Source organism: Prionailurus bengalensis, chromosome C1, assembly GCF_016509475.1.
Source record: "Prionailurus bengalensis isolate Pbe53 chromosome C1, Fcat_Pben_1.1_paternal_pri, whole genome shotgun sequence".
Taxonomy (NCBI): domain Eukaryota; kingdom Metazoa; phylum Chordata; class Mammalia; order Carnivora; family Felidae; genus Prionailurus; species Prionailurus bengalensis.
The window spans coordinates 42466900-42491287 of NC_057345.1; the positions used below are offsets into that span (position 1 = coordinate 42466900).

Below are 24388 nucleotides of genomic sequence, written 5' to 3' on the forward strand. Positions count from 1 at the left end.
CAGTTTCTGCTTGTTTCAGTCCTGCCATGGTCAAAGGTAGAGCATATTGGGCCACCTGGCTGGCTCAGATGGAAGAGCATGGGACTCTTCATCTCAGGATTGTGAGTTCAAGCCCCACCACACTGAGTGTAGAAATTATATATATTATATAATCATAACATATATATTATATGTTATATTATATATAATATATATATATTAAGTAGAGAGTGTTGATGGAATGTGCAAGTATAAGAAGTAAAATAAAAATAGTTGAGGCATAGGGGTGCTGGGTGGCTCAGTCGTTTAAGTGTCTGACTTCAGCTCACGTCGCTATCTCATGGTTCATGGGCTTGAGCCCCATGTGGGCTCTACACTGACAGCGCAGAGCCTGCTTGGGATTCTCATTCTCATTCTCATTCTCATTCTCTCTCTCTCTCTCTCTCTCTCTCTCTCTCTCTGCCCTTCCCCTGCTTGCTCTAAGTAAGTAAATAAATAACTTTATATTTTAAAAAATTAGTTGAGGGACACCTAGGTGGCTCAGTCCGTTAAGTGTCCAATTCTTGATTTCAGCTCAGGTCATGATCTCATGATTCATCCCACTTTGGGATCCATGCTGACAGCGTGGAGCCTGCTTGCGATTATCTGTCTCCCCTTCTCTTTGCCCCTTCCCCATGCTCCCTCTCTCAAAAATAAATAAACATTAAAAAAAAATAGCTGAGTTAAGTTTTGTGCGGTGTTTTCCGTGTTCTGGTAAAAATGAAATATGAATTCACAAACTATGAAATACCAGCAATTCCACATAAGAGTTAAATAGCCTTATATTTGCACTTAGAGATGACGCTACACAAAATAAAGATGAATAGTAAAACTTATGCTTAATAACTTAAATTTTTAAATTGTTCTATATTTAGAATAACATTTACAAGTAAATCAAAAATAAGTAAATGGGACGCCTGGATGGCTCAGTTGGTTAGACATTCAACTTTGGCTCTGATCTCGGGATTCTTAAGTTCAAGCTCGGCAGGGCTCTATGCTGACAGCTCAGAGCCTGGAGCCTGCTTCTGATTCTGTGCCTCTCTCCCACTCTCTCTCTCTTAAAAATAAACATTAAAAAAATTTTTAAATAAATTAAATACCTAAAAATTAAAGTAAATTAAAATCACCATAACAAGTTGAGAAAAAGATCGCAGAGGAAAAGAAAAAGCTTTATATTTTAGTAACTTGTTTAAGATTTTATTTTTAAGTAACCTCTACACCCAACATGGGGCTCAAACTTACAACCCTGAGATCAAGAGTGGCATGCTAAATCAGCTGAGCTAGTAGCCAGGAGCCCCTATATTTTAGTAACTTTATTACCAACTTTTTTCCTACTTTTTCAGCAAGGGCTTTGCATTTTCATTTTGCATTTCGCCCTGCAAATTACGTAGCTGGGCCTGCATTTGTTCAGGTAAATAAATATAAATCTAGAATTCGTTTTAACAAAGATCATTTGCCAACATTCACATATAAGGTGCTGGGTTAAAAGCTGAAGATACAATGATAAATAATGGGCTCATGCCTGAAAGGGGAGACAGTCATATAAACAAGTAATGACAATATATTATGTGACCATGTTATGGAAAGCCTGTGGAAAGAGCCTTAGAAAAGCGTTCATCATGGAGATAACAGTTGGGCTGAGAAAGAACTTCCCACTTAGGAGAGAAAGTGAGAAGGGATAGTCCTAATAATAAGACCTGTATATACTAAACAAAATGTATTTATAAAATTTTGGCAAGTTTTTTGGGACCATAAAATAGCATGCATAATGATGAATACAGGAGACGAACTGAGAATGTAAATTGGTGCACACATTTGCATACCAAGTCAGGTTTACACTTTAAGCAAAAATAAGACATAGATTTATAAGCAGAAGAGTGGCACAACTTCTGTTTTAGACTAACTTCAGAATAGGAAGACAGAGTGGAGAGAAAAATGAGATAAATCAGTAAAGTAAGTAATAGTAATTATCAGTAATAGTAAAAAGCATTTGCTTATTTAGGGCCTTATCATAAGCAATTTTAGTGGGGTTAGGAAGGGGAAAAGGCTGTGTTAAAGGAGTTTCTTTCTAGAAGAACCTTTCACACTCTTTAATATGCTAATAAGCACTGCAAATCTCTAAGAGAGAGATAATTTGCAACATTTCCCAGATTTATTGGACTAAAGAAACCTCTTTTGCCAGGACCACCACTGAAGAACTGTGAGGGACACAATTTTAACATTTTTCTATTAAAGAGAAGACAGCACTTAGTGAGGAAAGCAGAGGGCAGTAGAGGGCTTAAGATGGGGTAAAACAATAGGAAATGTGAGAAACAGAAAGAAATCTAACTAAAGTCCTGTCAAGCTGTATTAAGGGCCTGACTAAATATATAAAATACCAGTCTATTAATTTATACAATTAGAAAATATTTTAATTCACACTGGGTAGGGGGCTGACAGAATGAATATCTCAACAGAAATAAGGGGAAAAAAATAGTAATGATATGAGTGGGGGAAGGAATAAAGCCAAAAAGATGTTACATCCAGAGATTTAGGATAGTTCAGAAAACTAAAGAAATGAAAAGCATGCACATATCGGTATTTAGGAGAGTCTGATCAGAAGTAGAACCATTTTTGAACCACATTAATAGATGTGCCAAGGAACACAGAATTGAGTATCACTGGAATATAGAAATTAAGAAAAAATAAACTTAAGGTGTTAGATGACCTTCAATGTCCAACTGCCAATATGATGTCAAGAATTAATCCAGTATCAGGGCACCTGAGTGGCTCAGTCAGTTAAGCATCTGACTCTTGATTTCGGCTGAGGTCATGATCTCTGTGTTGACAGTACGGGAGTCTACTTGAGATTCTCTTCCCTTTCTCTGCCTCTCCCTACCCTCTCTCTCAAAATAAACATTTTCAAAAAAAATTTTTCAAAGAAAATTACATCCACTAACAGTGAATATAAGGGAATAACCTAGAGGTTCCTAGACTGAAATGACAAAATCAGATAAGAAATAATAGACCCGGGGCGCCTGGGTGGCTCAGTCGGTTGGGCGTCTGACTTCGGCTCAGATCATGATCTTGCGGTCTGAGTTCAAGCCCCATGTTGGGCTCTGCGCTGACATCTCAGAGCCTGGAGCCTGCTTCAGACTCTGTCTCTATCTATCTCTACCCCTCCCCTGCTCTCACTGTCTCAGTCTCTCTGTGTCTCTCTCTCTCTCTCAAAAATAAAATAAAAACATAAAAGTTTTTTTTAAAGAAATAATAGGCAGCAGGTCACCCGCCTTAAAAGAAGAGGAACTACAGAGAAACAGAAAAGAATAAATAGATGGGGCGCCTGGATGTCCCAGTCGGTGAAGCGTCTGACTCTTGACTCAGGCTCAGGTCATGATCTCACAGTTCATGGGTTCAAGCCCCATATCAAGTTCCGTGCTAACTGTTGGGAGACTGCTTGGAATTCTCTCTCTCTCAAAATAAGTAAACTTAAAAAAAAAAAGAATAAATACATAATATGTATAAAAATATGAATCTGGTTTCCTGGCTGTGAGGAAAATAAGCATATTCTTACAGGATTAGAACAAAGTAATGGTTCTCAATCTTTTTTCTGTCCCAACACATCTGAGAAATAGAGAATATACATTCCCAACAGAAATAAAGAGGAACAAAAGAATGAGGAAGAGGGAGGATAAATGTGAGTGGTTCCTAAGGCCTTCCAAAATAATTATAAAAAGACTTCCTAAGGAAGTGTAACTCTCATATATTGAAAATCACTAGTTTAAAACTGCTGCTACCACAGAAAACTTAAATAAAGTTCCAAAGACAAACAATTTTTTATCTGTGTGACAGAATTCAAGACGCTATCACATAAGACAAGTTCCTGCAAAAAGTCCCAGAGCTCTTTCAGTTAAAAAAAAAAAAAAATTGTTTTTGAAGATACAGCATCAGCTAATACATGTCTAGTATGTTCATTCATTTATATTTACACATTTATGAAATTAATACAGTCTTTTAGTATTTCCATTTTATACACTAATGAGGCACCCTAAGTTTGTGACTTGCCTAAAGTGACACAAACCAGACTGGTTTATAACTATAAGAAACAAGAGTCCCAATTTTTGTTTCAATGCTTAAGCACTAGGGTAGGTCTATTCATCTACACCAGAAGCAGTTCTCAAATTTTTTTATCTCAGGATGTGTTTATATTCTTAAAAATTACTGAAGATCCAAAGAACTTCTTTGTGTACGGATTATAACTACTGATACTCATGTCATTAGATATTAAAACAAATTTTTCACATACAAAAATACACTATTAACTCATTCTGTAAGGCCAGTATAACCCTAATACCAAAACCAGACAAAGACATCATAAGAAAATTATGGTCCGGGGCACCTGGGTGGCTCAGTCGGTTAAGTGTCTGACTTCGGCTCAGGTCATGATCTCACAGTTCATGAGTTCAAGCCCCACATCAAGCTCTGCACCGATAGTGCAGAACCTGCCTGGGATTCTCTCTCTACCACTCTTTCTCTGCCCCTCCCCAATTCATGTATGCATGTGCTCACTCTCTCTCTCTCTCAAAAATAAATAAACTTAAAAACAAAATGTGGACCAATGTTTCTTATGAACATAGATGCAAAATTTTTCAACAAAATACTAGCAAACCAAAGACAGCAACAAAGGATTGTACCCCAGGATACCAAGTAGTATGTGTCCCAGGAATGCAAGGTTGGTTCAACATATGAAAATCACTCAACATAATACACCATATTAGTTGAATAAAGGACAAAAACCACAGTCATCTCAATAAATGCAAAATGCATTTGATAGGGGCATCTGAGTGGTTCAGTCGGTTAAGTTTCTGACTCTTGATTTCAGCTCAGGTCATGATCCCAGAGTGGTGGCATAGAGCCCACATCAGTCTCCAGGCTAAGCATGGAGCATGCTTAAGATTTTCTCTCTCCCTTCCTCTGCCCCTCTCACCTGCTCACACACTTTCTACAATAAAATTATTAAAAATGCATTTGATAAAACCTAACACCCTTTTATGATAAAACAACAACACTCAATCAACTAAGAATAGAAAGGAACTGCCTCAACCTGACAAAGCCCATCTAAGAAAAACCCACAGGTGACATACTTTATGGTGAAAGACTAGATGTTCTCTCCTCTAAGAGAACACAGGATGAGGATGTCTGCTGTCTCCAATTCTATTCATCATTGTACTACCCAGAGCAATTAGACAAGAAAAAGAAATTAAAAGTATCCAGATCAGGAAGGAAAAAATAAAACTATATCTAATTTGCAGATGACATGATCTTACATACAGAAAATCAGAAGAAATCCACAAAAAAATTTAGAGCTAGTAAATGAGTCCAGCCAGGTTGCTATCCAAAATCAATATACAAAAATTAGTTATATTTCTACACACTAGCAATGAACAACCCAAAAATGAAATTTAAAAAAAAAAAACAATTTCATTTACAATAGCATCAAAAAGAATAAAATACTTAGGAATAAATGTAATAAAAGAAGAACAAAATTTGTACACTAAAAACCACAAAATGCTGTTGAAATAAATAGGTAAAGGCCTATTTAATGGAAATGAAAAGTAAGTGCACAAACATCTCATATTCACAGATTGGAAGACTTAATATTAAGATGACAATACCAGGGTACCTGGGTGGCTCATTCAGTTAAGCATCCCAACTCTTGGTTCCAGCTCAGGTCATGACTTCACAGTCTGTAAGTTAGAGCCCCACATCAGGCTCTGAACTGACAGTGTAGAGCCTGCTTGGGATTCTCTCTCTCTCTGCCCTCCCCCACTCACTCCCACACTCTCTCTCAAAATAAATAAACTTAAAAAAAAAAAAAAAAGATGAAAATACTCCCCAGGTTAATCACCAGATTCAACACAATTCCTTTCAAAACTCCAGATGCTCTTTTTTTTTTTTTTTTTTTTTTGGTCAGAAATTGATATACTGATCCTAAAATTCATATCAAATTGCAAGGGACTCTACAAAACAATCTTGAAAAAGAACAAAGTTGGAAGACTCACACTTTCAGATTTCAAAACTCTGTACAAAGCTACAGTAGTCAATACTGGGTGGTACTGGCGTAAGAACAAATATATATATAGATCAATGGAGAATCCAGAAACAATTGAGAACCCACAAATAAACACAGACATTTATGATCAATTGATTTTCAACAAGGATGCCAAGACCATTCAATAAGGGAAAGAACAGTCTTGTCAATTAATGGTGGGACAACTGGATAGCCACATGGAAAAGAATAAAGTTGAACATCTACCTCACACCACATACAAAAATTAACTCAAAATGGATCGAAGACCTAAATAGAAAAGCTAAAACTATAAAACTGTTCAATGAAAACAGAGGTATAAACTCTTATAATCCTGGATTAGGCGATTATTTCTAAGGTATGACCCCAAAGCACAAATACCCAAAGAAAAAATAAATCAAACTTTATTAAAACTGAAAACTTATGTTCTTCAAAAACATATTTTATTCAAAAAAATGAAAAAACCAACATGGCAAATCCTCAAAAAGCTAAATATAAATTTACTCTATGATCAGCAATTCCAATTCTGGGTATATGCCCAAAGAGCTGAAAGCAGGGGCTCAAACAGATATTTGTATGCCCATATGCAAAGCAATATTACTCACAATAGCCAAAAGGTGGAAGGAACCCAAATGTTGATCAACAGATGAATAAACAAAATGTGGAATATAATACAACAGAATATTATTCAGCCTTAAAAAGAAAGAAAATTTTGACACATGTGACAACATGGAAGAACTTTGAAGACACTGTGCTAAATGAAGTATCAGTCACAAAGGGACAAATATTGAGGGGCAGTCAGCTGGCTCAGTCATTGGAGCACATAACTCTCAATCTCAAGGTCATGAGTTCAAGCCCCACATTGGGTGTGGAGTGTACTTAAAAAAAACAAAAAGGACAAAAATTGTATGACTCTAATTACATATAGTAGTCAAATTCATTGTGACAGAAAGTAGAATGGTAGTTTCTAAGGGGTGGGAGGAGGGAATGGGAAGTCATTGCTTAAAAGGTACAGAGTTTTAGTCTGCAAAAAATGAAAAAGTTCTGGGGATGGATAGTGGTGACAGTTTGCACAACAATGTGAATGTACCTAATGTCACTGAATGTACTCATAAAAATCATTAAAATGGTTTAAAATGGTAAATTTGGTGTTAGGAATATTTTACCACAATTTTTTTAAGTTTATTTATTTACTTTGAGAGAGAGAGAGAGCATAGAGGAGACAGGGGGAGAGAGAGAATCCCAAGCAGGCTCCACACCATCAGCACAGACTCTGAAAAAGGGCTTAAACTCAAAAACCTCGAGATCATGACCTGAGCTGAAATTAAGAGCCAGACACTTATCCAGCTAAGCTACCCAGGCACCCCTATTTTATAACTATTAAAATTTTAAAAAAGAAATTGAAAAAACAACCCACAAAAATGGAAGAACATTTTTACAAATTATATATCTGATAAAAAGTCCAGTATCAAAAATATATAAAGAATTCTTACAACTCAGGGGCGCCTGGGTGGCGCAGTCAGTTGGTTAAGCGTCCGACTTCAGCCCGGTCACGATCTCGAGGTCCGTGAGTTCGAGCCCCGCGTCAGGCTCTGGGCTGATGGCTCAGAGCCTGGAGCCTGTTTCCGATTCTGTGTCTCCCTCTCTCTCTGCCCCTCCCCCGTTCATGCTCTGTCTCTCTCTGTCCCAAAAATAAATAAACGTTGAAAAAAAAAAAAAAGAATTCTTACAACTCAACAATAAAAAGACAAATAACCCCGGCACTTGGGTGGCTCAGTCAGTCAAGCATCCAGCTCTTGACTTGGGCTCAGGTCATGATCTCATGGTTAGTGGGATTGAGTCCCGAGTCTGCCTCTGCACTGACAACTCAGAGCTGCTTGAGATTCTCTCTCTCTCCCTCTCTCCCTTCCCTACATTTGAGTGCACACACTCTCTCTCTGCCTCTCCTTCAGAATAAATAAACTTAAAAAAAAAAAAAAAAGGACAGCCTAGTTTTTTTTAAATAGGCAAAGGATGTGAGTAGACCTTTCTCCAAATAAGATATACAAATGGCCAAAAGGCATATGAAGAGATTGTCAACATCATCATCATCAGTTACTAGGGAAATGCAAATCAAAACCACAAGGAGATACCACTTCACCTACTAGGATGACTATAATTAAAAGATGGGGGGGGGGCACTTGGTTAGCTCAGTAAGTTGAACATCTGACTTTTGACTTCAGCTCAGGTCATCATTTCATGGTTCGTCAGTTCAAGCCCCGCATGGGGGCTCTGTGCTGAGCATGGAACCTACTTAAGATTCTCTCCCTCTCTCACTCTGTCCCTCTTCCCCACCTGCTCTCTTCTCTCACAAAAGAAAAAAGAAAAAAGAAGAAAGATGAACAATAACAAGTATTGGTGAGGATGTGGAGAAATTAGAACTCTCATACATTGTTAGTGGGAATATAAAATGGTGCAGTCTTTTAGGAAAATAGTTTGGTAGGTCCTTATAAAGTTAAACTTAAATGTAACAAAACACTCAGCAATTCCACTCCTGGGTGTATACCCAAGAGAAATGAAAACATACATCCACAAAAACTTTCACATGAATTTTCATAGGAATATTATTCATAATAGCCAAAAAAGTGGAAATAAGCCAAATGACTATCAAATGATGAATGGATAAACAAAACATGGTATCTCCACAGAACACATTCCATAGAATGAAGTATTGTAAAAAGGAATGAAGTACTAATACTTGACATAACATGGACAAACCTTGAAAACATTTTGCTTAGTGAAAGAAGTCAGGCACAAAAAGCCACACACATATGATCCCATTTACATGACATGTCCAGAACCAGCAAATCCACAGACAGAAAATAGCTTAGTGGTTGCCAAAGGGTTGGAGCAGAGGCAAATAAGGAGTGACTGCTAATGGACACAGGATTTCTATTCTTTTTTTAATGTTTATTTTTGAGAGAGAGACAAAATACAAGCAAGCGGGGGGGGGGGGGGGGGGGGGGGGAGGTAGACACAGAATCTAAAGCAGGCTCCAGGCTCTCAGCTGTCAGCAGAACCCAACGCAGGGGCTCAAACTCAGGAATGGCAAGATCATGACCTGAGCCCAAGTCAGACACTTAACCAGCTGAGCCACCCAGGCACCCCCAGGATTTCTTTTTGGAAAGATGAAAATGTTCTGGAATTAGATAGTGATGGTTACAGAACCTTATGAATATATACTTAACACTATACTTTAAAAGGGTGAGTTTTATTTGGTTTTGTTTTTGAGAGAGAGAGAAAGCATGCGGGGGGGGGGCAGGCAAGGGGGGGAGGAAGAGGGAAGAGGAGGGGGGGAGAGGGAGAGAAGGGGGAGGGGGGAAGAGAGGGGGACAGAGAGGGGGACAGAGAAGGGGAAGGGGGAAGAGAGGGGGGAGAGAGAGGGAGGAGGGAGGGGGGAGGGGGAAGGAGGGAGAGAGAGGGGGAGAGAGAGAGAGAGAGAGAGAGAGAGAGACAGACAGACAGACAGACAGACATGGAGAATATCAAGCAGGATCTATGCTCAGCGCTTTCTGACTGGGGGTTTGATCCCACAATCCTGGGATTATGTTATGACCTGGGCCAAAATCAAGAGCTGGATGTTCAACCAGATGAGCCAGCCAGGTACCCCTGACTGATCAATTTTAATGATAATTATTTAAACTACGAGGTACAAGACAGACAAAATGCAAGCAGATTTCACTATTATGTATAATTCATACTTTATGTTCTTACAACATACAGTAATACCTTGGATTGCGAACAACTTGTTCTGCAAGTGTTCTGCAAGATGAGCAAACATTTCCAATAAATTTTAATGTCATAAACAAGCAACGTCTTGCAATACCAGTAGTACATGACACCCAATGTCACATGATCACAACTGAGCCAATGGTGCTTGAAATTCACTTTGATATACAAGTGCTTTGGATTACAAGCATGTTTCCAGAAGAATTATGCTCACAAACCAAGGTTTTTTTCTCACAACATATTTCTGACAACCTATGTAACTATACTGAACACCCCCTGCATATTAAATTAAAAAAAATTTTTTTTAACCTTTATTTTTTAGAGAGTGTGCATGCACATGGGAGAGGGGCAGAGAAAGGGAGAGAGAGAATCCCAAGTAGGCTCCATGTTCTCAGCACAGAGAACGATGTGGGGCTTGAACTCACAAACAATGACATCATGACCTGAGCAGAAATCAAGAGTCAGCCGCTTAACCAACTGAGGCACCCAGGCACCCCTGCATACTAAATTCTGACAACCCAAGCTTGAGCTGCAACACAGTATAGTGGTTGAGAGCTCTGACTCCAGACTCAGATACCCTGAATATGAATGCTAACTCTGAGGCAAAGTAGCTGTGAAATCTTGTCCAAGATACTTAACCCTTCTGCACCTCTTTTCCTCACCCGTAAATGAGGATAACACCAAAAGGTTGTTGTGAAAACTGAATTAATACTTAAGCTCTTTAGAAAGAGGGGCACCTGGCTGGCTCAGTTGGAAAAGCATATACAACTCTTGATCTCAGGGTCATGAGTTCAAGCCACACGTTGGGTGTGGAAATTACTAAAAACAAACAAGTAAATTAAAAAATTTGTAAAAAGATCTTTAGAAAGAAATTACACATCGCAAATATGCAGTAAGTTATCTATTATCATTGTAAATCAAATACCCACTTAAAACTACCACACTATTTGGGCACCTGGCTGGCTCAGTGGGTGGAGCATGTGACTCTATCTCAGGGTTGTGAATTTGAGTCCTTCGTTGAGTGTAAAGATTACCTAAAAATAAAATCTTTGGGGCACCTGGGTGGCTCAGTTGGTTAAGTGGCCAACTCTTGATTTCAGCTTAGGTCATGATCTCACTGTTCATGAGTTTGAGTCCCCCATCAGGCTCTATGCTATCAGCTGGGAGCCTGCCTGGGATTCTCTCTCTGCCTCTCCCCTGCTTGTGTGCTGTCTCTCTCTCTCTCAAAATAAGTAAACACTAAAAAAAATAATAATAATAACAAAATCTTTGAAAATTAATAAATAAAACTACCAGACGACTGACTTACAAACATACTGATTTCGTCTTGAAAGTACAGGCTACTTTGTGCAAAGATTAAGACTTTGCACATCTTTACTGATGAACACAGAGCTTGCAGGAAGCCCACACTCCCCAATTCCCCCATGCTATTGCTTTCCAGTACTAAACTAGAAAGTAGTCAACTAACCCTTAGGAGTGAAAAAACTTCCTAAGAAACTATAACAAGGTTATTTCCCCCAGAGGTATTTTTATGGCAAAAGAACCTTCTAAGAAATTTAACATTCAGGATCCTCAAAAAAACAATGTGAATTATAGCAACTACTAAGAGGAGAAAAGAGTGGCATGGAAAAGGTGGCTTGACTATCCACTGAAAACAGGGCTAAACTCTGTTGGTATAAGGAAGCTGAAGAGAAAGAAATATTAAAGTTGGAGTCAGAAAACACACTTCTAATCACAACTCAACCACTAGCTCACTTGGTGATCTCATTTGAGAAAATTGAAAGGCCTTAATTCAAAATACACAATAACTTTCACAATCTGACTACTGTTTCCAAACATTTCTCTCACCACTCTACCCATAAATCCTCAATTCCCGCCACACTGAATTTCTCACTTTTCTACTCTGAGCCCCATAACAACTTATCTTTGCATATGTTATTCACTAACTGTGAGACCATGACCTGAGCTGAAATCAAGAGTCCACTTAACCAAATGAGCCACCCAGGCACCCCTCACATATCCTGCTTTAAACTAGCATTTTTCCCTTGTTTTAGGTATTTCTGGAACTGTTCTTTTTTAGAACATATTTCTGTCTGCAGTAATGACTTTCAATGAATTTTGTAAAATTATTTTACCAATTCTAGCATTTGTAGTTTACATTAGAAAGTAACACATCTCACTGAATTGTTATATCAAAATGGTCTGATTTTTTTTTAAGGATAAACAAAATGTACCAGTATCAGCGTCTCCGGGTAAGGCTTACTGATGGTCTGGAAACAAACTTTCTGTAGGAAATAAAGTCAAACACCATTCTCTACCCACAGATCCTGATTTGACATTCTATAAATAACACATTAAAAAAAACACACACACAAACACAGCATAATTAATGATGCTTATTATGCATGTCAAGGTTAACTCTGAGGTCAAAAAAAAGTTCTCTACTTACTAAACTGAATCTGCTCTAAGAACTAATAAAAATTCTCTTTAAACAGTTTTTTATTAATCAGAAATATTAATAATTGCCATTGTAACTTGATTTTAAGTTTTAAAATTATAACAGACACTGTACTGTTCTAGTTTAATGAACTAAAATTAAATGTAATTCACGGTGTGACTTAGGAATTACAAAATTGAATTAAACTTTTAAGTGCATGATAACATCTTATAAATTTATCTGCTAACAACCTGACCTAGGACAATGAAAAGACCTTAGTTTCCCCTTTGTATTTAGACGTTTGCTACACTTAAAACATTAAATGTCAATAACTTTCACTTCCGCTTCTGTATTATTTCAAGGAAGCTTTACTTTTTCATTTTCCACACTAGTCAAATGAAAAATTGAAAATAGGAAAATTTACCAAAAAGAGCTCTTTTTCAAACCAACTTTCTTTTGTTTATATGAAACGTCACATTTTTAAAGCCTAAAACGGCTTAAAATTCTTATCTTCCCAAAAGTATGATTTTTAAGAAGCACCCTTTAAAATGTGTTTATAAAAGCATCATAGCACACTAGACACTAGTGAATTCGTTAATACAGCATTCTAAATGAAGTAATATTTCATAATTTTACACGTTGTGACTAATAAGTACTAGGATGCAATGCTGTGCAGCTATTTTCAAGGAGACATTACAGGGTGCTGAGCCTAAAGAAAATTTCAGCGTACAATCTACTCATATACAGAACATGTTGACTGACACAACAAAAAAAGTCAACTTTTTTTAACCATCCACAATTCACCGCCTTATTATGGCACTCTCTCTAAATGGTCGTATCCAGTTGGGATTCTCCAATTTTATTAGCTAATAGTTCTCATTACTTTAAAAACAGAAACAGGATACGTTCTGTTTCACCAAGTATTACACGTTTCGCTACTACAAGACTTGGCAGGGGGAGGGGGACATTTAGGAAACAAAAGGTAATCTGATCCACTCCAGCTAATTACTAAATGCACGCCAACAATACACAATTTGAATTGCGTTTCTAGTCACTAAGAAGATCACAAAAGGAGGCTGAATGTCCAATGTGTAAGGACTAGTTTTGTATCAAAAATATATCAAAATGAAGAAACAGGGTATACGGAAACAAGATCTCGCACAAGGTTCAAAATTCATCTGATTAAAGATCTGATAAACTTACGATAATAAAATGTTCAATTAGCGTCGTTAAAATAACAGTAATTCATCCCATTCAGGTATGACTAAAAATCCCGATGATGTGCTTCTTTCGGGTCTAAATATCTCATTCTTTTACAATCCGGATACCAAACGGACCCGAAACCTCTCGCGGAGGCGTGCAACACACACGGCTGGTGCTGTCTGTTTACAAATACGAATCTCACAGTTTCCCACGTCAAAAGCGTTCATTACCACCATTCGACTGGGGGGCGGGGGAGAGAGAAGGCGGGCAAGCAAGAAACGAAATCTATACAGGCACCTCTGCCTTCCCTCTTCCCGAAAAGGGTGAGCTTGTGTATTACAGGAGTGTGTATATTTACATGTTATATATGTACGTCCGTGTCTAAGCGGGGATGAAAGAAAAGGCATACATGACAAGGAATCGTACTGGACCCAAAAGAATGCTTACGCCAATCCCGTTAACTCAAAATCCACCTCCCGAGGTCTACAGGTTTCGGCCCGGGGCCGAGAACCTCAGCCTCTCTGTGAAGTTCGGCCCCCAAAGCGCCCCAATGCCCTCTTCAGGCCGCCAGGCCGCCGCCCCTACCTCCCTTATCTCTGCCTTTCCTTGGGACACCCGAAGCCCATTCCCGCAAAGAAAGAAGTGTCAGGCCCCAAGGGGGCGACTGGGCCCCCGACACCTGCGAGGCGCGGCACCTGAGGAGGCGGACAGGGGGCCGCCTGGCCTTCCCCGAGCACACCCCCTCGGCGCGGAGCGCTGAGTCGCGGCCGGAACCTCCGTACCTGAGAGGCCCGCGAGCTACAGGCGCGCGCGGCGCCTCCTCATCTCAGTGGCTCCCGCTCCCCCCGCCGCCTCCCGCTGCCGCCGCCGCCGTCACTGCCGCCGCCGCTGGAGGCCGGGACACGACGAGCTCAGGACTCCACCGCCATGTCCGCCGCGCCGCGAACTGCATTGTGGGGGGGAAGGGATGGGGTGGGGGAGGAGGAGGGAGAGGGAGAGAAAAAGGAGGACCCGCTGAGGGGAGGGGGCCGAGGGGGAGCCAGGGAAGGGGGGAGGGGAGAGAGGGACGGAATCTTGACGAGTCCTGACCCCGAGGGTTGGGCAGGGGAGAGTCGCGGAGGAGACCCTGGAGAGGAGACGCAGAGGGTTGAGTTCAGGGGTACCCCCCCTTAGTTCTGGGGGCCCGTAGGCGCTGCTTAAACCGGGGAGAGTGGGGGCGGTAAACACCAATGGGGGGAGGGGTTGCGTTTGGAGGCTTGTGGTGGCGTTGTGAAACAATAGGGAGGGGCCGAGGTGGGAGGGCAGCACACTCACACTCAAAGCCGAGGGAAAGGGCGCGCGCGCGCGCGAGGACACTCGTTAGCCCGGGAGGAGGGGGCGGGGCCCTCCAGCGTTGGGGGAGGGTCGAAGTCACCACGGGCTCGCGGGGAGGGGCGGGGCCACCGAGCCGGGGTCGCTAGGTCCCGGTACCCGCCTACCCGCCGGGGCCCCACTGGGGAGACGGAGGACGCCGGCATGCCTGCGGAGGCCCGGGCTTGCGGGCACGGCCGCGCCACTCAGCTCTAGCTCCTGGGCTGCGGGCCGCCCTACCAAGGCCCCCAAGCGAGAAGGACCAGAAAGCCGCCTCCACGCCTTCCTCCAAAAGCTGTCCCCTCACCTCGCAAGGAGGCCAGGCGCTGGACGTGCACCTTGTGGCCTGGCACACGGACCCGGCCTGACCTGTGCCTCCGTGGACCCTCGGCGCCTAGCGCGGGCTTCTGAGCATCAAGGTGGAGCTAGACGAAGGAAGCCGGGGTCGACACCCGCGTATTCACCTTTGCCACCAGTCCACCAAAGCTGGAATTCTTTTCTTCTTTAAAATGTAGCCAACCTAGGAGTTAAGGAGCTCAGCAGAAAAATCTCAAGAGCATCCCCCCACCCCGGGGAAGATTTCAGAATCATTTCTTTAGTTTCACTTGGGTTTGCAATCAACCCATGGGCCCCTCCTTCCTTTCCTTTTAATGTGTTAGGTTCGTCTGCATAGTTATTTAAAGTCACGATCCGAGAGAACCTATGATTTAATTAGTTTTTTTTTAAGACCCCACCATGGACATTATTTAACCAACCTCTGACCTCAAAGCTGGACAAATCACACAACTACAATCCTTGCCTTTGACACACACACTAAGCAGGAAAAGAATGTAACGGGTGGACAAGGGTGGACATGGTGAAGGAGGATGCTAAATCTTACGTGTTTACAAAATATTGCCTTATGAAATTTCTTATAATATGTCTCAGAGGATAGAACCTATGTGTAGTCCATCTACTTCTCACTACACCTCAGAACTGGATACTTATTTATCTGTTCATGTACATAAGAATTTGAAGCTTGTGAGAAGGGACCAAGCATTGCCCAGTAAGTGCTAAGCCTTGAGCTAGGGACTTCACATATTTCACCCCGTTTAACCCTCATAACAATCCCATGTGGTCAGTACTATTGCTCTCATTTACAAAGGAAAAACCAGAGCTTTGAAAATAAGTGCATTTACCCCTACTTGTCTGATGCCACATGGCCCCAATACAGTGCAGAGAGTAGTGGATTTCAAGTCAAAAGAGCCCTGCTTGGCTTCAGAACCTAGCTGGATCACTGGACAAATGGCACCCTCTGAGTTTCCTCATCTCTAAGTTTTTAAAGGCAAAAAAGACTCTACTTCACAGGGATGATGTAAGAAAAACAGCAGGACACAAAAGTTGAAGCCTATAGAGACATGAAGATGATACCAACATGTCCTTCACTTTAGTGAGTGATACAATGTCCTTGGAACAAGTTCAGTTGAATAAAATTTCCTGATTACTTAATAAGAGCAAAGCATTGAGTTCAGTACCAGATTCCCATCTCCAAAAAGTTCACCATTAAGCAAGGAAGGTGGTTCTATTAAGCTATAACAAAAGCAAGGGGTCATATGAACAAGGGCCTGGGCTAATATAGAGGAAAGCACTGTAAATTTCACCTGGGTGAGGCTGGAAGGGAAGAGGTAGAAGCTGGGCCTTGGAGGCTTGCCTGCTATGTGCCAGACACATGCTTGATTCAGAGAACATCATTTAGTCTGAAGTGTGCAGAAGATAATGAGTATGAAAATAAAAGCTGGGGGCAGATTGAGAATCCCAGTACCTCTCTGTTCTTATCCCTTCCAGATGACTCTATCACCTTTCCTATTCCTCCAGACCCAGCTTAACTCCTATCTCCTTTATTAAATATACCTGATCACATCCCCTGCCTCCACTAAATGTAATCCATCCTTTCTCTAGATCCTTACATGTTACTTTTATAAGTCTGACCCCAATAGAATATAAACTTGAATACAAATACTTATATTTGTATTCCTTATAATACATACTTGCTGAGTTAAAATTTTGGGCAACTAAAATTGTATATAGTCAGAAAGTATATGTAGAACACTACATATACTTTTGGGCAACTAAAATTGTATATAGTCAGAAAGTATATGTATAAAATTGTATATAGTCAGAAAGTATATGTAGAACAAATATTATTTCTACCTGAATAATCAGAAAACTTAGTACATAAGAGGTTTAATTAGAAACCAGGATCATACAGGAAGTCACAGGCAGGACTAGACCAGTCCTGTGTTCTTTCCATTGAATCACAGCTCATTGAGAAATAAGATGGTAAATGACGGCTCTACAAAAATAGGAGTCACTGAGGAGGGCACCTGGGTGGCTCAGTCACTTAAGCATCTGGCTTCAGCTCAGGTCATGATATCACAGTTCGTAAGTTGGAGCCCCAGACTGGGCTCTCTGCTGTCAACACAGAGCCCACTTCAGATCTTCTATCCCCCGTCTCTCTCTGCCCCTTCCCCACTCATGCGCTTTCTCTCTCTCTCTCAAAAATAATAAATTAAAAAAATTTTTTAAATACACTGAGGACTTACATCTGGCACTTGCAAGGAAGACATTCATAATTGTGGTTAAGTCTCTAAATTTAGCCTTCCAGTCCAGAAGTTCTGGGAACAATTTCATCTAAACTCAGGTGAAAATTACTGATAGCAAAAGTCTTATTTCATCATATATAATGAGAAATATAAATGCCCAGTGGATCAATATTCATATTATATTCTCTTCCTAGGTGACAGAAAAGCCTATAAAGCAAAAGATATGTGCAAAGTTTAAAACTTTTGTAATGCTTACAAATACACAATACCAAAGATCCTACAGTATGTTTCCACCTGAAAGACAGTGTAAAGGACCTATTCCTTTGTCTTTTTGCATTCTTAAAATTAAATAATCTAAAATATGTTTAAATGTCTATTATATGGGTGCCTGGCTGGCTTAGTTGGTAGACCATGTAACTCTTGATTTCAGGGTCATGAGTTCAACCCCTACATTGGGCACAGAGCTTACTTAAAAAATAATAATAAATGTCTATTATATAGTAAACATTCACCAAATGTTAATTCCCTTTCTTATTAAAATTGAGTGATAGGATCAACAAGACTTAAATGACTTATCAAATGTGTTGTGCATGTTAGAGATGAAGGCTTTCATGTGAACAAGGCCATTCTTGTCCAGGGAAGTTTCTCCAGTGCCAACTCTCAACAATGAGTAGTGGCTGCTGGTGCACGGTTTAGGAAAAGAACCTAAAACTCAATCGAGGCATAATAAGAAAGAATGATGAATTAATAATATCTGCCATGATGCAGAATGGGAGAGTCCAGCACATGACAGATATTTAGCATTCCTATTGTCAGGCAGAGGAAACATAAAAATGTACTATGTGGTTTGTTTGTTTTTTTTAAGTTTATTTACTTATTTGAAAGAGAGAGAGCAGGGGAAGGGCAGAGAGAGAGGGAAAGAATCCCAAGCAGGCTTCCCACTGCCAGCACAGAGCCTGATGTAGGACTCGAACTCACGAACCAAACCCAGAGATCATGGGTTTGAAATCAATCATGGAGCTGAAATCAAGAGTCGGTGCTTAACCAAGGGAGCCACCCAAGCGCCTCTGGACTACATGTTTCAAAGAATACTTATGGTGGGCACCTGGGTGGCTCCCTCAGTTAAGCGTCCGACTGTGGCTCAGGTCATGATCTCACAGTTCGTGAGTTTGAGCCCCTAGTGGGGCTCTGTGCTGGCAGCTGGGACACCGCAGCCTGCTTTGGATTCTGTGTCTCCCTCTCTCTCTACCCCTCCCCTGCTCGTGCTCTGTCTCTGTCTGTCTCTCTCTCTCTCTCTCTCTCTCTCTCTCAAAAATTAATAAACATTAAAAAGAAATTAAAAACAAAAAAAAGAATACTATGGCATGGGGGCCTGGCTGGCTCAGTTAGAAGAGCATGCAACTCTTGATCTCGGGGTCGTGAGTTTAAGCCCCATGTTGGGCATAGAGCAGACTTAAAAAAAAAAAAATCATAGGGGCACCTGGGTGGCTCAGTTAGTTAAGCATCCAACTCTTGATTTCGGCTCAGGTCATAATCTCACAGTTTATGGGATCAAGCCCTGTGTCAGGCCCTGAGCTGAACCTGCTTGGGATTCTCTCTCTCTCTCTCTCTCTCTCTCTCTCTCTCTCTCTCTCTCTGTCCCTCTCTTCTCTGTATGCACACTCCTTAAATAAATAGACATTTATAAATAAATACATAAATACATAAATAAATAAACAAGCATACATGTCTATTATATAGTAAACATTCACCAAAAATTAATTCCCTTTCTTTTTAAAATTAAATTTGTTCTCATCTGCCCCAGTTTGGATTTCATGTGCCCTTATACTCACAGTAGCACATGTGTGTACCTGCTACCCATTGATTCCATTTAGTTTGTTCCTAGGATTCTATGTGTGGAATTTTAAGCTATAGCCACACCCTTTAGCTTACTTCCTTGAAGCATTAGAAACAGTCTGTTTTATTAAGATGGTTGTTTTATTTTTTTTTAATTTGAGTAAGATCTGAGAATTAAAAATGACGGATCTCACAATACAGTTAGTTAGATATATCAAGAACACAGAGGGGCGCCTGGGTGGCGCAGTCGGTTAAGCGTCCGACTTCAGCCAGGTCACGATCTCGCGGTCCGTGAGTTCGAGCCCCGTGTCAGGCTCTGGGCTGATGGCTCGGAGCCTGGAGCCTGTTTCCGATTCTGTGTCTCCCTCTCTCTCTGCCCCTCCCCCGTTCATGCTCTGTCTCTCTCTGTCCCAAAAATAAATAAAAAACGTTGAAAAAAAATTAAAAAAAAAAAAAAAAAAGAACACAGATACCTGGCAGGAAATGATGCTATATAGGTAGCTTGGGACCACATCTTAAGGGTTATGTATGCCATTTCAAAAAGCAGGCCCTTATCCTGAAGTTAATGGGCAGTCCTGGAATATTCACAAGCAAGGAAGAGAAATGATCAGACCTACCTTCTACAGCAAAACTTACAGGTAATCATCCAACTTCCGTTTGAATATCTGTAGTTATAGAGTTCATTCTTTAATCTAGCTATTCCAGATGTTAGAAATTCTTCCTTCACTAAGTTGAAATCTTTCTTCTATAATGTCTTGTTGGGTTTTGTTTTGTTTTGTTTTGTTTTGTTTTGTTTTGTTTTGTTTTGGTAATTCTGATCTCAAGAGAAACATAAGCCCTCTTTTTCTTCATATATAAAAACAAGGATGTGAACTAGATGAACTAGGCAGGAAAGGGGTTTGAGGTCTACAATTCTGACATGAACTCCTTTTAAGTCAGCTGTTTTACCTCCTTCTAAAATCATTTCTCTTTTGTTTTCTCTAAAACAAAAATGAGATCCAACTCCATTCTAACAACCTCCTTATGACCAATATAGTGTGTTAAGACAATCTGATTCATCTTTGTATCCTATGAAATGCCATGCACTCTATCCAAAAATAAACCCTCACCTATATGGTGAGGCACCCATGGCAGTAATTTTTTGGATATGACACCAAAGGCACAGACAACCAAAGAAAATAAAGACAAACTGGACTTTATAAAAATTAAATTTTTGTGCATCAAAAGACAGTATCATCAGAATAAAAAGGCAACCGAGAGAATGGGAGCAAATGTTTGCAAATCCTATCTCTGATAAAGGATTAATATCCAGAATATGTAGAGAACTAGAAGTCAACAACAACAACAAAAAAACATATTCAAAAAACGGGCAAAGGACTTGAATACACAACACTCCAAAGAAGATCTGCAAATGGCCAATGAGCACATGAAAAGATGCTCAACATCACCAATCATTAGGGAAGTGCAAATCAAAAGTACAATGAGATGTCACCTCACATTCATTAGGATGTCTACTACCAAAAACAAAAACAGGGACATCTGGGTGTCTCAGCTGGTTGAGCATCGGACTTTGGCTCAGGTCATGATCTCATGGCTCATGGGTTCGAGCCCCGCATCAGGCTTTGCACAGATAGCGTGGAGCCTGCTTCGTATTCTCCATCTTCTTCTTTCTCTGCCCCTTCCCCACTGGTGCACACATGCTCTCTCTCTCTCAAAAATAAAATAAACATTAAAAAAAAAAACATAGAAAACAATAAGTATTGGTGTGGGTATGGAGAAATTGGAACCCCATGAGCATTGTTGATGGGAAAGTAAAATGGTGCAGCCACAGTGGAAAACAGTATAGTGGTTCCTCAAAAAATTAAACATAGAATTACCATATAATCCAGCAATTCCACTTCTGAGCAAATACTCAAAGGAATTGAAAGCAGAGATTTATACACTCATATTCATAGCAGCATTATTCACAATAACTAACAAGCAAAAGCAATCCAAGTGTCCATTGACAGATGAATGGATAAGCAAATTGTGGTATATACATACAGTGGAATATTATTTGGCCTTCAAAAGGAAGGAAATATTGATACATGCTACAACATGAATAAACCTTAAAGACATTGTGCCAAATAAAATAAGCCAGCCACAAAAAAAAAAAAAAACAAATACTGTGTGATCCCAGTTATAGGGGGGTACTTAAAGTAGCCAACTTCACAGACAGTAGAATGGTGGTTGCCAGAGGTTAGGTGGAGAGGAGAATGAGGAGTTGTTTAGTAAGTATGGAGTTTCAGTTTTGCGAGATGAAAAGAGTTCTAGAGATAGATGATGGTGATAGCTGCATGACCATAAAACTATACTTAGTACTACTGAACTGTACACTTGAAAATGATAAAGATGGTGACCTTCATGTTATGTGTATTTTAGCACAATTTTTTTTAATTGTAAAAAACGGGGTGCCTGGGTGGCTCAGTCAGTTAAGCATTGAGCTTTTGATCTCAGCTCAGGTCTTGATCTCAGGGTCATGAATTCAAGCCACACATTGGGCTCTGTGCTAGGTGTGAAGCCTACTAAATAAGTAAACAAACAAACAAACAAACAAACAAATAAATGTAAAAGCAGATATCATTCACTCTGATGAGTTCTGGAGCTGCAAATCTCTCTTCCCTCAAAGAACTCTTAGAAATGTAAACAGATAATAATACAACATGATAATTGTCATAATAAGGATATGTATAAAGTATTATGAGGATACAAACAAGGGATAATTAGTTTTGCCTGGGAGAGAAAAATCATTTGTTAGGGAAAGAATGACCAATAAAGGTTTGTATAATAAATATCCTTGAAATGTCCTTATAGAGTGAAGGAGACTTAGCCATTTAGAGAAGAAAAGCAAGATTAGAGGAGAGAGGCGCCTGGGTGGCTCAGTCAGTTGATCTGAGCATCCAACTCTTGACTTCGGCTCAGGTCATGATCTCACAGTTCATGGGTTCGAGCCCCACATCAGGCCCTGCGCTGACAGCATGGAGCCTGCTTGGGGTTCTGTCTCCCTCTCTCTCTCTGCCCCCCTCCTGCTTGCTCTCTATCTCTCTCTCAACATAAATAAAACTTTAAAAGGAAAGATTAGAGGAGAAAGAGGGCAGGGCATGTTGCAGAAACCTGCAAGCTGCTGGCACACTGGAGGGCAGTGTGACAGGAGATGACACTGGAGAGATGGGCAGGACCAGATCACAAGACCTGCAATACCATGCCAACCACTTGGGCTTAACCTGAAAGATAGTCCCTTAAAGGTTTTAACCAGGAGAAAAAAAAAAAAAATTAAAGGGGCGCCTGGGTGGCGCAGTCGGTTGAGCGTCCGACTTCAGCCAGGTCACGATCTTGCGGTCCGTGAGTTCGAGCCCTGCGTCGGGCTCTGGGCTGATGGCTCAGAGCCTGGAGCCTGTTTCCGATTCTGTGTCTCCCTCTCTCTCTGCCCTTCCCCCGTTCATGCTCTGTCTCTCTCTGTCCCAAAAATAAATAAACGTTGAAAAAAAAAATTTTTTTAAAAAGGTTTTAACCAGGAGAATGACGTAGTATATCATATTTGCATATTTAAAAAAAGATTCATCAGCAGTGTGTAGAAAAGAATAGAGGTGCCAAAATTGAAGTTAAGGAAAACAGTGAGGGTTGTTGTAGAAAATCAGGTGAGAGATTATGAAAGTTTGCAATAAGCAGAGAAGTGAGAATGGATAAAAGGGACAGATTGGAAAGATATTACAGTGATAGGATCAATAAATCTTAAATGACTTACCAGATATGTTGCGCATGGTAGATGAGGGCTTTCATGTGAACTTGTCCAGGGAAGTTTCTCCAGTGCAAACTCTCAACAATGAGTAGTGGCTGCTGGTACACAGTTTAGGAAAAGAACCTAAAACTCAACTGAAGCATAATAAGAAAGAAAGATGAATTAGTAATATCTGCCATGATGCAGAATGGGAGAGTCCAGCACATGACAGATACTTAGCATTCCTATTGTCAGGCAAAGGAAACATAAAAATGTACTTTGTGTTTTAAGGAATACATAGGGGTGCCTGGCTGGCTCAGTTGGTAGAGCATGTGACTCTCAATCTCAGGGTCGTGAGTTCAAGCCCCATGTTGGGCATAGAGCTTACTTTAAAAAAAGAGAGAAAGATGGGGCGCCTGGGTGGCTCAGTCAGTTAAGTGGCCGACTTCGGTTCAGGTCATGATCTCTCGGTCTGTGAGTTCAAGCCCCGCGTCGGGCTCTGTGCTGACAACTCAGAGCCTGGAGCCTGTTTCAGATTCTGTGTCTCCCTCTCTCTGACCCTCCCCTGTTCATGCTCTGTCTCTCCCTGTCTCAAAAATAAACAAAACATTAAAAAAAATTTTTTTTTAAAGAGAGAGAAAGAGAATACATATGGTGTATTTCCATTTTTTTAAGTTAAAGAACAGACAAACCTTTGTTGATGGAAGTCAAAATAGTGTAGATATGGACTAAGGGGGGTATAGGGGAGCCATCTAGAGTTTAGAAACGTTCTAGATTTTGATCGTGTGTATACATACATGAACAACCATTGAGTTGTACACTTAAGTTTGGTGCTCCTTATTATATGAATGGTACATCAATAAAATGTGAAAAAAAGTTAATACGTGTTTAAGGAATGGCAAGTAGTCTGATGTAACATAGGGTAAGGAAGGAAAAAAAAGGTTAGCAGATTACTGGGACATAAAGTTGGAGAGGTAAAATAACAGTAGATTATGAAGGGACTTGAGAGCCATATTAAAGAGTTTGGACTTGAACCTGCAGGCGCTGGGGTTTTGAGGTAAGAGAAATATATGCTCATATCTCTATTTTGGCTGTAGATAGTCTGGAGAGAAAAGATGCAGAGAAAGATGGAGAGAAAATTTAGAGAGAAAAGATGTTTCTTTGACCCAGATAGGATCTCAGACCCTGTATCTTCTTGTCTAAAGGGATATCAATTTTATGACATCGAAAGGAAGAGAATCATGAAAATCATGAAAAGGAAGAGAATTCAAAAATTACCTGTGAAAGCACAGAGAGTGACTTTAATTCAAACTTCAAATATTTTTGTTATAGATCTATCATAACCACATTGTAAAATTTCAAGCCTAAAG

The 24388-nt window shown here is 40.3% G+C and overlaps 1 protein-coding gene and 1 non-coding gene across 17 annotated transcripts in view; one reads left to right on the forward strand and one right to left on the reverse strand.

Annotated features, from left to right (window-relative positions):
* The window catches only part of TUT4 (terminal uridylyl transferase 4), a 136891-nt gene extending 122434 nt beyond the window's left edge, over positions 1 to 14457 (reverse strand). For 9 of the 16 annotated variants that reach the window (XM_043574972.1, XM_043574982.1, XM_043574981.1 and 6 more), the window contains exon 1: positions 14276 to 14457. The gene's annotated coding sequence lies outside the window, so the exon portion shown is untranslated. The remainder of the gene's footprint in view (positions 1 to 14275) is intronic. The other 7 variants (XM_043574979.1, XM_043574970.1, XM_043574976.1 and 4 more) reach the window with 1 other exon arrangement.
* Positions 14458 to 23323: 8866 nt separating this feature from the next.
* TRNAE-CUC lies at positions 23324 to 23396 on the forward strand. Its single transcript has one exon. It is a non-coding gene; the product is annotated as a tRNA-Glu (tRNA).
* Positions 23397 to 24388: the final 992 nt, after the last annotated feature.